This window comes from Sminthopsis crassicaudata, chromosome 1, assembly GCF_048593235.1.
Source record: "Sminthopsis crassicaudata isolate SCR6 chromosome 1, ASM4859323v1, whole genome shotgun sequence".
In the NCBI taxonomy this organism is placed as follows: Eukaryota; Metazoa; Chordata; class Mammalia; order Dasyuromorphia; family Dasyuridae; genus Sminthopsis; species Sminthopsis crassicaudata.
The window spans coordinates 508,100,736-508,123,995 of NC_133617.1; the positions used below are offsets into that span (position 1 = coordinate 508,100,736).

Here is a 23,260-nt window from a genome sequence, read left to right on the forward strand (position 1 = left end):
TTTACCCATATCAGTTAATATACAACTCATCAGGGTATGTAAAACGTGCCTCACTTGGAGATCCAAGTACTGATACAGTAATCAGAATTAGAAAGCCTTAAGGTTCACTTACCCTCATCCTTTAAAACTTTTCCATTTAAGAAAATCGATAAGCAAATCCTTTCTTGTAACTTGTCTCCTGGATTATTTCTATTTTTATTTTTTCTGATCTGGCAAGGATCAACAATGCTGCTTCTACCAAGTCTCTGATCCTTACCCTGCAGCTGCCCCCCCCCGCCCCACTCCCCAGTGGAATCCAGGGTGGGAAAAGCGGTGGAAATAGAAAAGTTTAGTATTCCCAGGGCCTCTTTTAGTACCTGTTAAATACGTGTGTGAGTGGATGAATGAGGAATACAATTGAAATGAAATGCCGGTCGCCACCTCCAGTTCCCAATCACTTTAACAAACTTCCCCCCTCCTCCCAACAAATTCTCTCTCTCTCTCTCTCTCTCTCTCTCTCTCTCTCTCTCTCTCTCTCTCTCTCTCTCTCTCTCTCTCTCTCTCTCTCTCTCTCTCTCTCTCTCTCTCTCTCTCTCCCCCCCCCCCGTCTCTCCCCCTCTCCCTCTCCTCCCCATTTTCACTCTCTCTCACACGCAGACATACGAACAAGCGCAGTTACATATCCCGTAGCTTTTGGGGAGGATGAGAAGCCAGAGGAGAAATAATAGTAAGAAGGGATTCCGCTTGCCAGAATCCAGTCCGGGATTTGGCTCCACCTCTGGAAATAAGCAGCCTAGCTACTGACAGAAGAGTTGCGAGCAGTGGAGGGAGAGGCTGCTCAGAACTCAACTCCTAAACACAGTTCAATGACCACTTGCTTTGGGCCAGGAGCAGTTGCACTTTTCCGCTGTGGCGAATAGAAAGAGGTGTCTGCCTGGGAGTTTCTTGAAGGCGCCGGCATCACCACCACCTTAACCACGTCCGCACTTCTGGAAGAAAAGAGGGAACAGGACAAGAACGCTCCCTTCCCCAACCCCCATTCCCCCCAGCCTTGAAATGACTTGTTAATCTGCCTGAGAACCGACTGAAGGGGACTTTACTGGAGTGAAATTCTTTGGAATCTAGCTTTGGAAAAGAGTTAGTTAACCGCTTCTCCCCCTTCCCCCTCCCCCTCTTTCCCTGTTTTCTTCTCCCCTCTTCCCTTTCCCCTTTTCTCCTATCTTTGGAAATGAGAAAAGTGAATTTGTATCCCAGAAAGTGGTAACCTCTAATATTGCACCGAAAGAGCGAGTGAAGAACACATGTAGTAATGACAAAGGATTGCGAAGGAAAGAGTGGACTGCGTTGCCCAGAAAGATCCCCTATATAATGGATTACTAAATGGGATACTACATCAGCTAGTTCCGTGCTCTGGCTGCCTATACATGCACCGAAAAGGTAGAGTAACCTTTTTCTGCACCCGCTTGTTGGGTGGCTCTGAAAGAAGACAACTACTGTTTTGCTTTGGCAGATCCTGAAGGAATGAGCTTAGTATACCGTGAGGTTGGATTTTGCTTCCAAACCCCCCACACCCCGTTTTGTGATGTTTTTGTTTTGTGTTTTCTGTTTTGGAGCGTTTACACTGTCTGGGAGGAGCCGGAGAAGAGAGAACAAGCGCTCCTTCTGTCTATCCATCTTTGCTGTTAGCCCGGCTCTCAGAGCACCAGGTTCTCTGGGCTGGCACAGACGCCGGGTTCCCAGCCCCAGAAGGCTGAGGACCAGTGAGGGGCTCCAGTGTGGAGGGAGGGCGAGGCATGGCATGTATCTGTGCGCGTGGTTGGTAGTCCGGTTGGTTTCTTGCAGGAGTCCGCCCGCTCCAGTAGATTCGACTCGTGTGACAGCGCAGAGCGGTTTCGGGTGGGGCTTCGATTAGAAGGAAGAATGGGGAACTGAGAGGTGTACAAGAGACGAGACTGCTTTTAACCTTTGAACGGAGGAGCTAGCTTGGAGTCTTCTTGTTAGAGATTGTTAAGAAGGGGGCTTCTGTAGAGGAAGTGCAAAGGCTTTTGTTGTGAGACCAGGTTTTGGGGTGGTTCCTGTGATAGGCGCACAACACACACACACACACACACACACACACACACACACACACACACACACACACACACACACACAAACACACATTCGAGGCAAAGGAAACTTGTGATGTTCCCCCCAGTCCTGGTATCCCTGCGTGCTTCCCTTCTGCAGATGCCGCTTCCCTTCTCCTGGCTTTGTTTGCTAGAGTGGAGCTGGCCGGCCCGAGCGGCGCTCTCGGAGCAACCCCCTTCTCTGGCTCCTGTCAGCTTTTTTTTTTTTTTTTTTTTTTTTTCCGCTTCCCGGGAGGTGGAGGGAATAGGGCTGCGTCTCCCACTAGACTCTTCAGACCCTATTCCTTCCAGCTTCTCCCAGGATAAGAAGTCTGTGGCTGTCAGTCCGCTGCCTGCCTATAAGGCTTTCACTGTCTGGGAAGGTTGGGGGAGAGAGGGGGGTAGGGAGAGGGAGAAGAAGGGTCGTAGAACCGAGTCATTTAGCCTCTAGCCGACTCCACCTCCCCGGGTCAGTTTTTCATCGAGTCTATTTCTTAGGGGGTCTGGGTGTCAGATCCCCTACTTCATTCTGCAGTGTCTTGGGGTGGAGACGCGAAAGATAGCGGAAGCCCCTTCCCCAGTTACATAGGGGATGTGAAATCTGCCCTGTGATTCTGTGAGCTTTTCTTTGGTAATATAAACAACTCTCCTCCTCCGCCACTCCACCCTGGTCTTTAGCTGTCTTCTCACCCTGGTCTTTAGCTATGTCTGTCCCGAGTCCAGCGCCCCACCCCTTGATTGTCCTCCTTCCTTGGAGGGGCTGCGGGAGGGAGGGAGATCTGGGACTCGCCACTTCCCACCCTGGTTTTCCATCCTTCCTAAAGCGAACTTTAGGGCTTCCTAGGCTGGCTTCTTACAATTTCTTGTTCTGTTTTGATCCGAGTGAATTGGGGAACAAGGGGTGGAGGAGTGGAAGGGGAGAAGGCGAAGAAGGAAGGTGATGATTGGTATTGTTAAAGGAAACGGCCTCTCCTGCCTTCCAGACTGACCCCTTCCTGCTTTGGCATCCCCCTAGTTTTTTCCTCACCTATTCCTCTTCCAGCTCCGGGCCCCGGGACAGGGAAAGCAGCAACCTGGTAAAGTTAGGTTTAAAAGCCATGGCCAAGGGTAAAAGCTAGGGTTAGGGCACAATAGGGTTTTTGTTTCGCAGTTCCTTTTAAAGGTACTGCCTGGATGTAAATAACACACTATGGAAAGGGAGAGATACGCGAGGCTGCGAGTGGAGATGGGGGTGGGGCGGGAGCGAAGTACCTGCCAAAAGGAGTCTAGAGAAAAAACAGTAACCCGCTATCGAATCTTCTTCCCTACCCTTACTCCCCCAGTATTCAGTCTTACTGGACGTATGGGCGAAGGAGGATTCTGCAGGTCCCAGAGACCTCTTCCCTACACAGTCAAAACCCGGGAGCGAAGGGCTGGACTAGAGGCGGGGAAGGGAGTATGAGTTGGACGAGGATTCGGGATGCTGCTGTTGGTAATGATGATGATGCTGACGACGTTGACGAGGAGAAGCCAGAGCTCGTGTGTGCCTGTGTGCAAGAGCTTAAAGCTCCTTTAGTTGAGAGTTCTGTATTAGACGCTCTGGCTGCGAGTTTGTATGAGTGGAAATAAGAACCTGAGTCTTCGAAGCTGCTTTTGTAGCGTGACTCGCTGTGGAGAGAACTGATTGCCTAAAGGACAGAGATGAGAGGACGGGAAAAGGAGCCAACTGATGACAAACTAAATTGCTCCCAGTGTTGAGAATTTACAAATCAGACCGGACCAGGATCTCTTCTCCATCTTAGCATAGCATTGGAGGATCCCAAAGAGTTTTAAGGCAAAAAACAGAAGGTTGTTTTGTGACTTTGAAAGGCTGATAGATTTAGCCTTCAAACCACTCCTAAAATTCTGGAATAATAATCACAGTAAGAATATAACTAAAATGACAATAAAGCTTTCTCTGTTTTCCAGACTTTCTTTAGAACAATAGTTTTAACCAAGTTGAAAGTGCCTTTGCAACTGTATCAAATATCCCAGCACTGAATTTTCTGCCCCCAATGCTGGCTGGGGTTTACTTTCCATTTGATGGTGGAAGTAAATTTGTCTTGCAATTCCATATTCCCTCTCCCCCCACCAAAAAATCGGAATAATGCATGCACTTATTATGCTCACAAGCACGATCCAAACCCCCACTTCCCATTTGAGCTGTTATAGTGACAGAAAGATGTCGCTCAAACTAGTTGAGTGGTTATAGTTGCAGTAATCCTTGGTTTCAGGGTTGGTTTATTTGTTTATTCCCCAAAGTGCAATTATTTCTGCACAGATTAACAGATTATATTGGACCTACTTAAGAAGACTTTTTCAGGACCTACCTATTTGTCTTCTTGAAGTAAAATAATTTTTTTTAACCTACAGAATTCTCTTTGTGTTTAATGACCCAGATTTATTATTCGAAGTAAACTTTGACAATAACTCCTTCAAGAACCAGAGCTAATTATTAACCATACCTTAAACATACTAGCAGAACTACTCCACCCATTCACCTAAACTATATTTTAAAACAAAACTGCAGTGTTTATCACGGTTTGGCTTATCTATAATTGATGACTTTGTTCAAGTTACTTTGATTTGGATCTGGAACAGGGTTATTAAGCTGGTTTAAGAGATTTATAATCAAGATCATTTAGAAAATCAGACTAATAGTACAAAATAAGAATGTGGACATTTATAGCTTTGCTTCTGTTCCAGGATTTTTGTCCTGATAAAAATGAATATAACAAGTTTCCTGTTTAAAAAGTTTAATGGACAAAGTAGTGTTCTAAAAGTGCTATTTTATTGTATCACTTATTAACAACATAGCTAATATATATGAAACAAAAAGTGAATTATTGAATACTAAACTAATAACAAAAACAAATATGCTTCCAATAGTTTGTAGAACTTTAAAAATAATTCTTGTAGCAGGTATAAAAGAAATTTTAAATAGTTTGAAAATTCAGGGATAAGGTAGCATATGTATGCTACCCATTTTTTACTTAGATTAAAGCTATATTTTTTGAAGTAAAAAGTTTATGCTAAATATTTATTCTTGAGGGAGAATAAACATAAATAGATATGTGATTTTTACTTGCTTGAAGAAGAAAGTACATGTTTAACGTATCTTTTAAAAAGATGTAGCAGTTGAGACTCAAATAGGGCAGTATTGAATTATACAAGTTGAGTATACTGTCACAAAGATGACAAGAAATCTCTGAGTTTTTTAATCATCAAAATTAAAGCTTTGAAATCAATTTCCTCTCTGTACCTCCTGGCTGTGTGACCCTGGGCAAATGCCTTAATCTCAGCCACAGAGAAGGTGCCAATCAATCTCAATTAGTAGAGGAAGTTACCTGGAGCTTCAACAGTAAAGAAATAGTAGCTCTGGTTAATAAATGTACAAAATTTATTACAGATGCCTGGGTAGTTGTGAACTTTGTATGTGTCTAGTATAAAATAAAGCCAGATATTTATTTTGTGTTGCATAGTGTGAGGTGAGCCAAATTCTTTACTGCATCTGCATAGTGATCTTTTTCTGCTCAGAAATATGTAAAGGAGTGGTTCTAGGCATCAATTCTAGGAATTGGACTAAGATTCTAAAAGGAAGGCATCATAGAATAAAACAAACTCTTCTCAACTACTTTAATTAGACATGTCATCCATAGTACTATAAAACCTGGGAATTATTGGAACTATTCTTTCTCTGCCCTTTAGCTCAATCCTTATCATAAACTCAGAGAAGCAATACTTAAGTACATTTACTAGAAATGTTCTTTACTCTTTCAACATAGTTCCTGAATTTGGCTCAAAATAGGGAATGGTCAAGAGAAGGTGAAATAGAAGAATTTGATGATATGCCCCTTCTGATTTTCTTAAATCAGCTTTTCTATGACCTAATCTTGACTATTTAGAAAAAGTCTTTACTTTACCACTTTGAAGTCAGCTTACATGAGCAGGGAAGCCATTCTCCATGGATAAACTTGTAGCTATCTCAAGGGAATTTAGCAAGTTTGTGGAATTAAGTTTTTTAAGCCTTCAATATAACAAGCATTTATTAAGCACCTGTTTTAGATAGGAATTGTGCTAGATTGGTTACATGTAAACTAAAAATCATGAAATAGTCCTTCAGATAATGACAGTCAGGTTCCATTGTCACAGCTTACTAGCCCTATGTATGACCTTGGCAAATTCCTAAGAGCCTCAATACTTTCATTAAAAAGTTGTTATACAAAAATCAAATGTAATAATCAATGTTTCTGAAAACTATAAGTTGCTTGAGTTCAATATTAAATTTCAACATGAGATCTTCATTGCATGTATGCACAATATTATATGCATACAATTGCTCAATTTTATTATATAAAAATAACTCACTTTAATAGACTTATCTCTGAAAAACTTTGCATAAATTTAATTCTTGGTAACGCACTAGAGAATAACTATAGGAAGATAGCTGGCATAGTGGATAAAATAATGTACAGGTAGTCAGCAAGACCAGGATTTAAATCTTGCTTTATTGATTAGGCATGTGACCCTAGATAAGTCACTTAACTACTCTCTGCATCTAATTTTTACCTTATTTAATTATTGTGAAGATCAAATGAGATAACATTTAAAGTGCTTTGCAAAATTTAAAGTGCTACATAAGTGATACCTCTTATTATTATTACTATTACTATTATTAAAGGTGAACTGGCTAATTAGTTAACCCCAGGCTAATTTGTATCTTGAGAGGCAGATTAGTTTAGTGGATAAAGAGTTGTCTTTGGAGCCAAAAATGACTTGGGTTCTGTTGGTACTGACTGTGTGACAATTGTGCTCTAGACAATCTAAACTATTATAGTCAAGGTGAAGACTTTCATTGGTAGAGGGTTCCTGAGGGTTCCCTGTACTAATTATAGATTAGTTATAGTTAATATAGTTATTAGTTATAGATTATAGATTAGTTATAGATTCATCCCTCATTAATCTCTTAGGCACATTCATATTTTTAATATAAAAAAGTTGTATGAGTGGAAAGGGGTACATAAATAACATTTCTAGCCCACTGGGCTAGGTATATTGAGTTGTTTTTTCCAGTCATAGTGATATACTGAAGCTGCTAGATTCATATGTCTTCATACGAATTTTTGAGCTAAATGGGACCTTAGACCTGGTCCAACCCTCTTTTATAAATGTAGAAAAGAAGGATTAGATAAGTTTAGTGACCTCCCAATGGTCATATAACTCTATCAGAAGAAAAAAGGCTAGAATCCAAGTCTATTTTTGTCTATTTCAGTGATCTTTTCACTTCACTCAATTTTATTCAACAAATATTCAATTCACTTAATAGTTATTAAATACTTATTATATTCAAGTACTAAAAGGGAATAGGCTGATATAAGGGCCACCCTCAAGAAACTTAAATCTAGAAGAGGGAGAAATATGTCTATAAATAAATATGATGCACAATATGTAGTAGAGTTTTTAAAAGGTTATAAATACTATATAAATATAAATTTGAGAATTGAGAGATTACCTCTGACTGAGAAGATTAGAAAGAACTTTTGGAGCAAGGCACATGAGCAGGATATTTGAAGGACAGATGAATATGTGGGATATATGGGGTATTTGGGAAGGCTAACATCTCTAGTGTTGAGGGTTTGCTGATCTCTTTTCAGAATTGCTTTTTCTCTGGTGAGTACCTGATTCACCTGTCACTTGTGGCTCCAGAAAAGCCATTTTAGCCGAGAGGCTAAACCAAGTTGAGGATTACAAGGATCTCAAATTTGTTAGTGAGGTGGGGTATGTCTCACCATGCAAAGATTGCCCCACCTTCAACCCCCAAGAATGGGTTGATGAGAACAGTTTATTCCAGCCTTTGTCTTGTCACTGGACTTCTACAACTCTGGAAGAAAGAGCAAGGCTGATTGATGACTTTATGTAATTTTGGCCTCACTCAAATCTAGTATATGGACAAACCAATGCATCACCCATGAAATCATTGGTCCTCTTTGAAAAAGGACAAAACAACTACAACAATTATACCACCAGATTGGGCTTGGGGAAGGCACTGGAGTCATAGAGAATAGTATGTATGAGTGAAAACAAGTAAAGATTGGAGAATTTCAAGTAAGCCTGTTTGGCATGTTTTTTAAAATGAATAAAAAGCAAGTACTGTGTTAGGTAAGTTTGGGAAAAGCAGCTTGGATCCAGATGTTTGAGAGCTTTGAATGTCAAATTATAGAGTTTAAATTTTACTCAGTAGACAATGGGTGCCATTGAGGATTTGAAAAAGGGGAGTAATGTGAACAGAACTATGGGTTTAATCTGGCAGCTCAGTGTAAAATGAACAATAAATTGATGGTAGATAGAGACTACTTAGGATGTTATTGTAGCCATATGGGTGAATTAAAATAGGGCCCTGAACTAAAGTAGAAATGGAAAGAGTAAGAGAGATTTGAGAGATATGACAAGCAAATGAATTGTGGTTGATAATTAATTAGTTATAGAAGGCAAAGGAGAAAGGCAAAGGCAAAATTAACAAATGCTGAAAGAAGAATCCTGGAATTGGTAACTTGGCAAAGATGAGGACACCAACTGCTTTTAGGGATGAAGGCAAGGGACAATGAACTTTCATTGGCCACTGGACAATTATCTGGCAAGGCTATTGCCTTGAGTTATTTTCTCCAGAGGAAACAAAGGCCTCCTACAGTTTTTTATCCTTGGGATTTTACATGTAAAATGCTAATTAAGATTCTAGAAAGTACAGGGCATAAAGTACCAATGCACAAAAACCCTAAAGGAAAAAAATATGACATAGGTAAGTATATATATGCACATATATAAATGTTCCAGAGTAAGTAATATTAATTTGATAATACATCTCTGAGTGAGGAAGGATGGCACTTGCTACAAAACCATATTTTTATCTACATAATAAAAAGTGGTCATTGAAACTACAAAGACCAAAAATTATGTAAAGCACTGCAGAAGTCAAAGATGTGTTGGCCCTTCCACAACATAGGGCTATGGCTTAGGGTGGTGTTGAGGTTTAAGGAAAGGTTGGTTTTTTGCTTTGTTTTGTTTTAGGATTAGGAAGACCTAAACATGTTTGTAAGTAGAGATGAAGCAAACATATTTGTAAGCAAAGAGATAGGTTGTCCCCAAAAAAGGAAATATTGAAAATGCAAAAAAGAGAGAGAATGATTGATGACCCAATTAAGGATAGCTACTTAGTCCTCTGAAACACGGAAACTGGGGAAAATGATGTGTGAAGGAGAATTGGAGGAATTCACATGCAATACCTTTTGTATAGTAGAGTGAGAAGCCAAGTCATCTGATTAGAGCCATTTTGTGACCCATAGTACAAACTTGTGAGACACCTACTGGACTTTAGTGAAATCAGAGTTAGAATCAATCGTTTGCCATGGCAAAAAAAGAATAGAGTTTTAAAAGTAAACTACCATATTTGGGAATTGTATTAGGCAATCTGTGATCTTGGCTTTATTAATAAAACATTTAGTCATAAAATATTAAGAGTGGAAGAGACCTAACTTTTAGCTCAATCACCTCATTTTAAAGATGAGAAAAACTAAGACTTAGAAGGCTATATAAATTGTTGAAGACCACACAGCAAAATTGTGGTAAACCCGGGATAAGAACTCAGGATTCTTGTTTCCAAATGAAATGATTTTTTTCATTATACAACAACAGAGAAATTTTTCACTCTATTTATGTATATGTGCATTTTCCTCTCATGTTAACTTAGGAAGAAATCCCTAGTGCTGACATGCGCCAATGGACCAGTACAGAGATTTCTCAAATTATTGCAATACTTGATCTGGGACTTGGCTCAATTCAATGAACATATTCAAGAAAAGGGGGACCAAAACAGGCCACTGGCCACTGAGCTTCCAACCAATGTGTTCCCATTTTCAGAAGATTCAAGATCCTTCTATAGATCATAAATTACTCTCAACTGAGTCTTAATCTTCAGTTTTTTCTTTCTTTGAGAGCTGATTTTTGGGATGTTATGGAAGCAATGGGGGAAGAAAGAAGAGTCTGGACTTATAATTTCTTTAGTATAAGAGAACTCCTGGTGAGTAAAATCCTTCTACCAATGCAAATTAGCAATACGGTATAATTCAATCATTTTAGGGTATTTCCTGGGACACTGAGAAGTTAGACTTGCTCAAAGTTATATACTCAGTATGTGTCAGAGACAGGACTTGAACCTGTCTTTCTAACTCTGAAACTTTTGTCCACCATACCCTACTGCCTCTCCTGTTTTATAGCTTCTAAATTTGGAGGCTTGATCTGGGTTCCAAAACATTTATTTGGTCTAGATCTAGTGAGAAAGAACAAACAAAAATTCACAATAAAATGTAAAGCCATTTAAATGAATTCAACTGTTTAAAACTGCATTAATATGTACTGAGAAGATACTAGTATGAATGCAGTAACATTCATCCAAGTAAGGTAGGGCATCCAAGAAAGGTACTGCAAAAGAAGGGAGATATTGGAAAGGGAGTTTGGAAGCAAGGTGATAAATTTCTGCCCTATCTTAAAAGATGATGCAACTGAATCAATTCTGTGCAATAAAAATTAGCATTTATGTCACAAATTTTAGTATCATGGGTTTTGTGCTGAGAAATGTGTAAATAGGGCATTGAAACAGGAGAGGGAGTGACAAACCCTTTCTTTCCCTCCATCTCTGATATAGCTTCAGGGTGGATATTAAAGCATGAAAGATAATATAGCCATACAAAATCAAACCACAGTTCCTCACATGCAGTAAGTACTCAAAATTTGAATGAGTGATTAAAGCCAGCCCTTTATTAAAATTCTTTTAAATCTAAACGAAAATCTTTATCTTCCCTCATTCTACAATATCCAAGTAACATTTTAGTTTATAATCAAAAAGGAACCAGTACTAGTGATTTTAGTCACAATATTGGATTGACTCTCAGAGCCATAGTACATATATGGAACAGAACTTTCTTTCTAGCTTGGAAAGTTACATAGGGCATCCATATAGGGAATTCTTTGGACTATGTTTCTTTTCTCCTAATTTAAATCTCTAAGAAAAATGCTTCGACTTTCTAAAAATCTATGACTTCTATTGCTTGGCTTCTCAATGGGTGGGGGAGGGATAAGAAAGGGGAAAAGAAACTGGAAGTTAAAAAAATAATGAATGTTAAAAATAGATAAATAAAGGGTTTTTAAAAATTCATTTTTTCATTGGTTTGGATATTCCTTTCAAAAACATAACTGAAAACCTCTCTAGGCTTTTAATAACTGATTTATAAATTTTTCTGGAAAGAAAATTTTATCATATGATGGCCAACTTTGTGGTCAAGAATGAGACTTTGCATAGCAGGGTATATAGATTGTCTCTAGACCTGTTCCAGATAGGAAAGACCTTTCTGAGCTTACATTGACCATTGATATAGACTTCAGTGACCCAGGAAAGCTCACCTCCATACTACCAAGTCCTTAGTGAAGAACAAGAAAAACTTACATTAAAATACAAAAGAGCAGAATGTCCATCTATGCTCAGCCTAAGGACCATCACAATTGAGGGTCTCAAATAGCCTACTTACTTCAATAGAAATGATAACTAAGGTTATCGTATTTATTTCCTAGGAAACCTAGAACTTAAAATAATAGATTTATAACATTGTTTTTTTAAATGACTTTTAAAAGGCAAAGTAGAAAGAGATATTAATCTATGTTATCTTACAATTTCCTACAGGATTTCCTTGGGAAATTTATTCATTTTAAAGTCTCCCTCCATAGTATAGAGCTACTTCCATACATACAGAAAAAGGTAATTCTGAGATACAGAGATTTTCTTTTACAACACAGAGGATTTGGGGGAATGGGTATTTTTAAATTCCACAAGTATATTTTTTGACTGAAACAAATATAAATTGAAGTAGATGAAGCAGTCATTTGTAGTTGCCATTTCTTCATTTCAAGAATGAGCAGCATAATAATTCCCAACAATTATTGAGAAACTGGTTTTTAAAGTGTTTTTTTTTACTAATTATCATTCTCTAGCCAATATTTCCAACTTGATAAGCCTGACACTTTCATCTTAATATGACTGTTTTCCTTTTTTCCTCTTCTAACTAACCTCACTGATTTCCTTAAAAAAATGTTAGACAAAAAGATCAATATAAATTTCTAAAGAAATAAGTCCATAATCCTTCTTAAGGAAGTTTTATGTAGAATACACACATGCATATATCATAGGACTAGAAATTAGAGCCAGCTCCTCTATCTTCCAAAAAAAATGTACCATGACATAATAGAAAGATGAACTGGGTTCAAATCCTGACTGTCTCTCTGTTTCACCTCAAAAAAAAAAAAAAAAAAAAAATATATATATATATATATATATATATATATATGTGTGTGTGTGTGTGTGTGTGTGTGTGTGTGTGTGTATGTATAACTTGTCTGGGCTTTACTTTCTACAAATATCCTCTATTCTCAAATGAGGAGTTTGGACTAGATGTTCTCTCAGGGCCTGTCCAATTCTAAATTTACGATCCTCCATAAGACAAACTCATATTTTACAGATAAGGAAACTATGACCTTAACATTCTGCTCTCCTTAATAATTAGATTTACTTATGTTTTCCTCTACCTATTTCCTTTTTGGCTGCAATTTATAGAGTTGTATTTGGAGAGCTGACAGAACAGGGTGGGATCACTGATTATAAACTCAATTAACTTCTTTCTATAAAATCTACATAATGGAGACTGGGGGCCTGGGAAGAATGAAAGACTTTCTTATTATAGGTATTTGGTCTAATTAAAAAAATATTATATGGAAGATTTATGTATAAGATTTTATGATGGAAGCTGTACTATTATCTCTTCTCAATGCCTGACACTTTTTTTTCCTAAGGAGTATTCAATCTTTTCATTAATATTGCAGCACTTCTAGTGCTTCCCCAGCCCCTCCTCCACTCTTCTACTGCCCTTGAACAAGTGAAAGAATAGAATGGGGTTAGTGAATGGAGAATGGCTGTCTCCTGAAAATTAGAAGCTTTATGAAAAAATTACACCCCAACAGGATGTCTTAAAGAACAACCCAACAACTGCCACTCCTTTCTACCAGATGCATCTCTATGTTTCATTCAGATATTGCTATCACAAGAGGGTAACTGCATCCCTTTGTGTTGCAGTCACAGATACACAGGTGGAGAACTCTCTCATTGTATGTTGGATTGTTTTGAAAATTAGTTAGCATACTGATTATTTGAGAAGACCCTTATCTCTGTTGTGTGAGATAACTGAAAACAAAATTGTTTACAGCATTCCCCACTTCGGTTTATTTAACAGGAGCACAATTTGGTTGATTTCTATCAAAAACCCTACTTGTTAAGGGTGGTTGGAGAGAGATTCTATGCTAATTCTCCTTGCATTCATGAATGATGGCCCCAGCTAGACACTGTCACTGGGATCTTCATCTATTAATCATGGAAGCTGCTTTCTCATTCCGTTGCCATAGTTTCCATGTCTCAGATAGTGTTGGGGTGTCTTGGGAAAGGCTTGAGATATACTAGGACTTGCAAGCCTTGCAGTTCTTTTGGCAGTTGTGAGGCAGTGAAAGAACAGAAAACAGCTCCCAACATAATTCAGTGTTGGATTAAAAGAGGCAACTTCTGAATGTGTCTCTCTGGACCTTGTTATGTGCACATCCAGCTGATATTTACTCCAGGATTTGCCTCTTGCTTAGTCCTGCTGCTAAAAATTTATGATTCAAAGACTAATGGCTATTTTCATCTTTCTGAAAGAGCAAAGGGAGAGGCTTTTCATTAGGACTGCTTATGTTGTAAGTGAGCAGGTAAATGAGGACATTTAAGTTTCCTAAATGCCATCTCATAATTTTGACTTAGGGACCATGATCAAACTGATATAATGAACTTTTTTTTAAAAAGAAGGCAAATATTTATAGTGCCTAGTCACATTTCAATTTCACTTTTGGGGGGCTTGAGGATAGGTAAAGACCACATAAAACTATCATAAACAATTTTAAAAGGTAAGAACTAGAGCTTCGGAACTTCTACTTTGTCAGCTCTGCATGTGAGCAAGTTTGTTTTTCTTACCTTTAATATTTTTAATGTTTTGATAAGATATTTTCAGGAATATTATTTCCATCTGTTAAGAAAAGCTTTCTGGTTGTTATCTATATCATATAATCCAGGCAAGTAAAGGGAGAGTAAATTGCTGAAAGGAAAGAGGTCCACAGACATACCTTAATGATTTATATGCTCTGGGTATGATGTAAACCTCAGCTTTCTTTTATTGGGTAAATTTGGTCCAGGGTTATGGGTTTTTTTCATACTTGTTAATGTTTTATTTCCTATTTCTGGGGTGAACTTTCAAGGACTGAATTCTAAACCATGAAATCTGCTTTCTTTTTAAATTAAAAAAGAAAAGAAATCTTGCAGACATTGTCTCTCAAAAAAAAGTATACAATTTGAAGTTGTATAAGGCATTGAAACAAAAGCAAATAGAGTTAAATTGAGATTTTCTAAATGAAATCAATTAATAGTTTTAATGCATATTATATGTGTCTCTCTCTTACCAACCATACCAAATGATTGATTTTGGAGCCCAATAATTTGAAGTAAAAAATGAAAAGGATAACATGGCTTCAATTGCTATGAGCTTCACTAGGCTTCTGAGCACCAAAATTCCTTGTGGAGAAACACTTTGAGTGTTACAGCAGTTTTTGATCATGTGTTCTGGCTTTCTCATAGGCTGTAATTATCCTTCTCTTCAACCCTCTAAATCTCTCCACTAAGCAAAGAAAATAAGACTTTGTATATCTAGCATTATGGAAGCTTGATGATTTGACAGTGTAAGAAGATATGTTCTGGTCATTTTACCATTTCCTTGCAGAAGGAAGTTCTATTTTTTTGAGTTATCTAATTTTTTTTTCAGATCAAAGACTTCCCTTGTTTAGGGACATAGCTAGTATGAATTCAATTTGCTTTCTCATTTCAACATAAAGAACCATTTGATTTATCTCAGATGTTAGGTCAAACATAATATTACTCATATAAACTTAAAGGTAAGTGGTTGTTTTATGTGTCAGTCAAATATAAAATGTGGAGTTTAATTAATTTTAATGATTAAGAATTTTCTTTACAGCCTTCAAGGCCTAAGTCAATTTGAAGTTGTATTACTGTAGACCATTTTCAGTTAGTAATAGCCTAAATGAGTGTTTTTGTCTGAATTAAAATATGTTTACCATTTTAATGAAAAGTGTGATTCCATGGGACTTTAAGACTGATTATTTAATAAAGGATGCATTATTTAAGGTTACCTGAGATATTTAATTGATGTGGAATGTTCATGTTCCAGTTTGAAAATGAAAATGTTTACTTTAAGAAGATTAAAAGCTGCCTGTTACATACTTACTACTTACAACTCCCCAACTACTTTATGAACCCAATTTTCTCAGATGCCTTATCTGGTATTTGGGAATATGTGCTAGTGTTTAGGTTACTATGGGGTTTGGTTTTGTTTTTTTACCAGCAAAATAATGGATTGAAAATGTACTTTTTCTACTACCAAACTTACCACTGTGGAATAATGTAGGTGCCAAGGATTGTGAGCTTACACTTTATTAGAAACACCTTTTTCTCATGTGCTGTGAACTCCACATAGATAGACATCAGCAAGTTGAATTATAATGTTAATGCATTGTTCATATTCTTAATAGTATTCAAGTTTTAACTAGAGGTTCTAATAAAAATTAGATGGAATACATTAATGCCAACTTATGAATTAAATTTGTGTGAAAAATCATTTCTTAGCTCATAGAAAACTCTAGTAGCATATAACACATCTATTTCAGAATAATTTGTGCTTATTAATTATAAATGCTTAGCTTTTGCAATTATGACTTACTGATCTTTATGCATCTTAATGAGAAATTACCTAAAATAAATTGATTTGTAATATTTGCTCTAATGCATTCTAGGATAGTGATTACATAAGGTAAAATTTCAGAATGATATCCATCTACAACTTACTTTAAGAGAGATAAACTCAAAAGTTTCTTACAATATTGACAAAAAGAATAGAAGACATAAAAGAAAAATGGAGAAAGTAAAGCACTTTCATTTTTAATCCAGGGAAAATGTCATAAACATCTCTTGGATGCACTTTTTAAAAAAAGAGATGTTCACAGAACAGGAAGAATTTTTTACTAGATATGCAAGTTTTATCTACAAGGTGTTTCCTCCTTTTCTGATGAAGGGAAACAAAATATGTTGAATTTTCTGACTGATGAATTCTCTAGGGATATGTTAAAAGGCATAATCTCTTTTTTCACCTTTTGTCATGTCCTGAACACAAGACCTACTATTATTGCCAGGACACTTCCTTTCCCAAGAATTAAGAGGACAACACAATTGGATTTGGTATTAAGCAACAGTCAAGTATAGTTTTCCCCAATAAATTGCCTAATGAGCCAGAAGATTTGGGATAGAAGGCTTTGGGATATTGTAGATAACTTAACATCTTGTTGTTTTGGAAATGTACATTTCCCCAATATATTATTTGAAATAATATTACAGATATAAGGTTGGGACAATGTTTTTCTTAATGTGCTGTGTAGGTGCTTATTATATGCTAAATGGTAATGTATCTACATTTCCAGTCTCATTGTCTTCATCTAGGATATGCTTGTTCTCCTCCTCCTCCAATGACTAATTGTCCCAGAGGCTATGGCAGGCTACTCTTAAGGGGCATGTAAGGATGAACCTACTGCTTGAGACTGGTCTTGCTGGTTCATTAGGTTTAGAATGTATATGTTATTAACAATAATGATCCTATCATATCATGATCAACATTAATTATAATAATAAATACATATACTATTTTCCATATTATGGAGTACATTTGTAAACATCTCTTTATTTGATCCTAACAACAATTCTTTTGAGGTAGGTAGTATAGATATTAGAATAATTCTCTTTGTCTCGGCTTCTCTAATATGTTTTTCTGTCTTTCTATCTTTGCTTCTTTTTCTCTCTCCAGTTTTGTTTGGTTTTTGGTTTTCTTTTGGTTTTGTTTTGCTTTTTGTTTGTTTTTTTTTGTTAGGACTTGTGATTTCATTGATATAATGAAATCTTGGTGCACAAACTCCATCTACTGAGATAGATCAACAATTTTAATTTATAGTCTTTGGGAGTTGCCTTTGGCATTGATAGATTAGTTTTATAACCAGTTGTGTCAGAAATTTATCTTTCTTACTCTAAAAATGGCCTTCTACACACTGTGGAATGCTACCTTTTATCCCCATTTTTCATATTAGCAAACTGAGTTTAAGGAAGCAGCATAACATCTTGAGAAGAACTTCCCCTCCCCTATCTTTCCCCTCCCCACCCCCACCCCAGTTTTTGGATCAGAGGACCAGTCAAATCTTGTCTCTGCCATTTTTATCTGTGTGACCTCTATGGACATTTGGCAAGGACCAAACTAGTGAGCGTAGGCAGGAAATGATGTTGAAACAGTTTTTCAGAATCATTATTTTAGTTCCCAGTTCTCTACAACAGAGAAAGGAAGCTCTATAGTCAAAATATTTAATTTGAAGCTCATATGAATAGCCCTATTGAGAGCCAATGACAGACCAAACAGTAAGGCAGTAAAGCAAATCCTTATCCCTTCACATGAAATCTTAAGAAAGACTATTAAAGATAAGCCCCTCCTATAGTCCTACCCAGGTATCATAGAAATGATTGTGGATTCTCAAAAGCTTTGTCCCAAGAGTTCAAGTTTTGGCAGGTCCTATGAGACCTTGGAAAGCTTTGAGGATACCTAGTGATTGACTATTCGCCAAGGATACCTCGTTGCCTAAAGATTGACCACCAGGTGATGATACTTTGAGCCATAGCATCTTAAAACCAAGCTCCTGATGTCTGGATGGATATAGTCTGCAATAGGTCCAGAAGACTCCCTCTCTAATAAGGGGTCATTCTCTGTAACGAGCTGTCGTCTCCAGAAGCTGCTGGATCACTCTCTGGGAAGAGATCTGCTGTGTCTACTCAAATCTCTCCGACAGATTCTTCTTCCTGTAACGAACCGTTGTCTCCAGGCAGTTGCTGTTAACTCTTGTCCAAAGAAGTGACTTCCCTTCCTGCAGAGAGCCCCGTCAGGCCTGATGTAATGCAGAGAGTCTTCCTTCTTGAATCCTGGCTCTGAATCTCCTCCAGCTCTTATCCTTCTCCAGGCCGATCTGCTCTTCAGGCACAGTGCTCTCTCTTTTATTCTCCCAGAGAATGGGCGTGGGATAATGCAAGGGCTTCTGGGAAGAATCACCCCAGCCAATGGGCTTGCTCCTTCTACCAAGTCAACCTGAGTTCTCACCTTGTAACTATCCAGACAACCTCAGTTCTCACTTAGTAATCCTAACAATTCTCAGTTCTAAACTTCCTTCATTCAGGCTTGGAGGGACCAATTAAAAGAAGGGTCAATCTTTTTGTTCTCTAACTTTCTTTGACTCTCTAAATTTCTACTCCAGAGCTGCAGGGAAAATTACATGAAGCTTTGAAAGATACTCAGTATGCAAAGTAGATTAGGTAAAGAACAACTATTACCTTTTTGTAAAACAAATACTTATCACACATATCAAGAACCATAAATGTCCATTGACAGAAAATTTGAAAAGGCAGCAGCAACAACACAATTACTATTACACTCTCCTTCGTACTTGATATGTAAAACAGCAAAAGATGACTCAGTTTGTAGAACTGCTGAAAAGAGATTTTAGAGTTCTTTTTGATTCTGTGCTGTCCATGTCTTTTGGCAAGCCAGGTAAGGACTTGGGCTCATTAGCTGGTCTATGGTCATGTTTCCCTCATAGAACAGAGTGGTGAATGTAGATGGCCCCTTCCATAGTACCAATTGAAGGGCCCAGGAATCCTGACCTTAAACTCATAGGGTTCTTTCTAAGTCTGGAGATATTCATCTCAAGATTGCCTATATATGGAAAGGCAGTCATGGGCCCAAGCTCAGCTTGCCTAACTGATTTCCTGCTTTAATTGCCCAAAAGTAATCATGATGGTCAAGTGGAGAAACTTTTCCTTTCTTCCCTCTCACTGCTGGATAGTCAAAAGAAGAGAAAAGACCAGAACAGTGGTCACCTCTCCTAGCTTAGTGAACTCTCTTATATTTGTCACTGCCTTTGTCCTCATTTTCAGGTATCTTGGGTAAAAAAGAGGCAAACCTCAGATTTTCTGATATTCCCAAGTGACAAGTCTTTCATAAGTGAGCACATATTTTCCCAGAAGTGACAAGAGTAGTTGAGTATATGCTCCATGGGATGGTCTCTGCTTGCCAATCTCTATGCTATGCTCTCTGGGGTACCATCCTAATGTGACTCTACTATACTAGTCATACTCATAAAAAGGCAGGGGATTTTTTTTAGAGGCATTACTTTTTTTTTTTTTTAACATAGTGAAAAAGTAAAAGTAATGAGAGGATATTAATTGCCATAGAAAGTCCAAGAATTGAGATTGACATTCACAATATTAGAAGGGCACCATGATGGGGGGACAAAAGAACTTTCCTTGGTAAAACAATACATTCTTTTTTGGTCCCCAAAAAAGACAAAAATTGGCATTACATAAGTTCAGGAGAGATGTATTTTGAAAGATTAACTCATGTAAGAATTAGGGCACATTCTGAGCCACCTGCTTTCCTATTTTTCCCCCTTTTTTTGGACAATTTTTGAATTTTTTAATTGGCTATAAACTCATGTATGCTTATTCATTGGATATATTTATATGTATGTTTATCTCTGAAGTTGTCTTGTGTAACAAGAAATGTTAGAGATGACATCATTCGCAAAGAACACAAATAGCACCTACACAGTGTTGTTTGCTTAATGACAGTGTTAATAAGGCAACTAGGACTTTTTTGTAACATTATGCTAAAATGGAACACTGCTTATATAGAGGAATGGAAAGTGTGATGTTTCTGATCATATTCAAAGTGAGAAAAAATGAATATTCCTGATAAAAATATTTAATTTCTCTTGAATTTCATAACCAGATTATTCGATTTTATCATGAAATATACATTTGTTATTGACCCTAAAGCTAATTACCAACAAAAATAAATTATCATTTGACCTTGCAATATTTTTAGAATATTTTGCTGTAGCATCCATTTACCTTGATTGATCCAAATTGAATTCTAAGGCTTTTCAATTCTCTAGAGAACAGGAACAGCTAGCAAGCCCTGTGGTGTTCCTGGCATCATGATGTTTATTTACACAGTATAAAGACTTGGGTCTTGGTTATCAGTAAGTTAAAGATTTTATAAAAGATTTTTGATAATCAGTAATAGATAGATCTTAAAATGCCATTGATGATATAAAACAAGCTCCTACTTGTGTTATTAAGATACTTCATTGTTTCTTCATTCAGTGATATCTGAAAATAAAGATTCTAGCTTGAGGAAACTTTATTCCAAGCACTTCTCTCTCCCTCTTCATAGAGTAAAATAAAATTTTTAAAAATTGAAACTATTTTATTATAGGTTAAATAAAAAATAAAATAAAATGCCATATTAAAAATGGGTTGAGACTCAGGATTGAAACTGAAAAGCTTTTTGTGAGTTTAAATAAATTAGTTTTCAAGAGATAAGCTGTTAAAAAAAAAAACACCACTTACTTTCAAAGCTACTGGAAAAGACTGATTTTTAATTAAAATCTACTAATAATAACTATCTCTCACACAGAAGCACCTTAGTTGAATCTATGATAGTTATGTTGGTCTTGCTCAAAAAGTGGAAATAGTATTTTTTTTCAGTTTTATCTTTTAAAATTAATAGGTTTGGGGTATGTTTCCTCATCTGAACATTAAAGGTTAGACTTGATCTCTAAGGTTCTTTCCAGCTGTAATGCTATGAATATGGGCTGCCCTCTAGTGGAACTAAATGTCAGCACAGCATTATGGAACAAGTGGTGTTTGAAAAGCATGAAAAAGTAAACAGAGACAGCAAAAAAAAAGTTTCTAATTCAATTACTTCTAATTCTGCAAAGTATGACTTGAAAAAAGAAGATTTTTAGAAGAAGGCACAAGTCCTTAAAAGTGATGAGCAAATAAAAATGATCAACTTATGGCCAGGCAGGTACAATCTTGAAATTTTAATGATGGCATAATTAGTTACAAGAGAGACCTCTCATATTAAAATGGCATCCTTACAAGGTGACTAGATTACCTGCATTCTCAGAATGACAATTTATGTGTTTTGAAATTTATCTTCCTTTGTACATTAAGAAAAAAAGTTGCATTCTAACTATAATTAAGTAGTTTCTATCTACTGTGTCAAATCTATGGTCTTTTTCTTTCTTTTCCTTTCCTTTGTCTCCTTTGTTTTCTTTTTCTTTTTCTTTTTTTTTTTTTTGGTTAAAAAGAAAGCAAATTCAAAAGAATATGCCCAAAGTAATGTCAGAGATTAAAATTTCAGACCCTGGTGCTCTTTTTGCATACATAGTGTTTGGAACCACTAGGAGCTAGTCTTTAATAAAAATTTACAAGTGTTCCCAGAAATAATTATTGGCATTTGTTGCTCTTTAAGACATTAAAAAATACACTCTCGTGGCAAGCATTTTTGCAGATAAAGAAACTGAGGCTTGGGGGTCAGACTTGCCTAATTCTTCCAATGTGTCAGAACTGGTATATGATTAATTTTTAGGCATCTCTGAATTCACCATGGTCCCTAACACCCACTTACCATAGTATAGGCACAATGTAGCACCTAGTAGATATTTAATAATAAATGTTTCTAGATAATAACATTCGATTTCAAAGTTATAGCCTAAATGTGTGTGTGGGGGGGATTTTAAAGGATTCAACCAAAGGATAGTGGCATTTCTTGGACTAAAATTCTACCAGAAAAGTTAACCACAGAGCGATGAAATTCAGGAGCCACAGAGATAAACAATGGCAGTGAGGAGGATAATCGGGAGTTGTCTGTTGAGTCTAATATGGATTAACAGGGAACTCACTAACCAACTTAGATTTTAAAAGAGAAATAAAGAAATTGGAAGGGCAAGTAAAAGAAATCATGTCATAATTATGTAAAAAGCAAAAACCAGGATCAGGAATGCTAAAGTTCAGATTGAACTGAGCCCAGCAAAGGAAGTAAAAACCAGGGGAGGGAATGTTTAAATTACTATTATTTATTTGCTCCATTAGGAGAAAAAAAGGAAGATCAATGGAATGGAAAATCAAAAGAATCATGAAAGGGAAAACGACAATCAAAAAGAGAGAGAAACAACAGCTGCTTAAATCTTATTTCATTTCTGTTTTCTTTGACAAGGAGAACGACCTTTGCCTGAGAAAAGACAGAACAAAAATGGCTAACCTGGATGTTAATACCCAAAGAAAAGTAAGGAGATGGATGACCAGAGAGAAACTATCTGTCCTTGATGAATTCAAGCCACCTGGCCCAGCTTTCAGCTACTGAAAGAACTAGAATCTATGATGGCTGAGCTTTTGTCAGTGACTACAAAAAATCTTTGAGAACTAGAAAGGTGCCATAAGATAGAAGGAAGATGGATAAAAAGGGGAAGAAAATAGTTTAAAAACTTTAGACCCATGAGCTTGAATTGATTCCTAGAAAATGTCTAGATGAGCATAATCTATATTCTAGGGTTGTGGTGAGGATCAAATGAATAATATTTGTAAAACTCTTAGCACAGTGCCTGGGATTTAGTGTTACATAAAGATTGACTAGTATTATTAAATGCTAGATAGTAATGCTCTGTATATATAGTTTATCTACATTTCAACAAAAATATTAGCTTCTTACATTCTTGGAAAAAAGATGAAGAGATGTGAACAAAATAATAAAATAAGTAAATCAATTCAGAACTAGTTAAGGAATGGTCACACTCAAAGAATAATTTTTAATGCATCAGTGTCATTGTGGAAGGAGGTCTCTATTAGAATACCCTTAGGGATCTGTGTTTGGCCCTGTGTGACTTAATGTTTTTATAAATGACTTGAATAAAAGCATGGATGACTCTTGTTCACCAAATCAACTGATGGGAGACACAAAGATGGGAGACCTAAGTAGCACTCAATGCCATAGTTATGATTCAAAGAGATCTTGATAGGTTAGAGCATGATTAAATCT

At 36.8% G+C, this 23,260-nt stretch overlaps 1 protein-coding gene across 4 annotated transcripts in view; it reads left to right on the forward strand.

The window, feature by feature from the left end:
• The first annotated feature begins 655 nt into the window (after positions 1–655).
• Positions 656–23,260, forward strand: part of SEMA6A (semaphorin 6A) — a 174,676-nt gene continuing 152,071 nt past the window's right edge. For 2 of the 4 annotated variants that reach the window (XM_074281543.1, XM_074281544.1), the window contains exon 1: positions 658–1,416. The gene's annotated coding sequence lies outside the window, so the exon portion shown is untranslated. Of the gene's footprint in view, positions 1,417–23,260 lie in introns of all 4 variants that reach the window. The other 2 variants (XM_074281542.1, XM_074281541.1) reach the window with 2 other exon arrangements.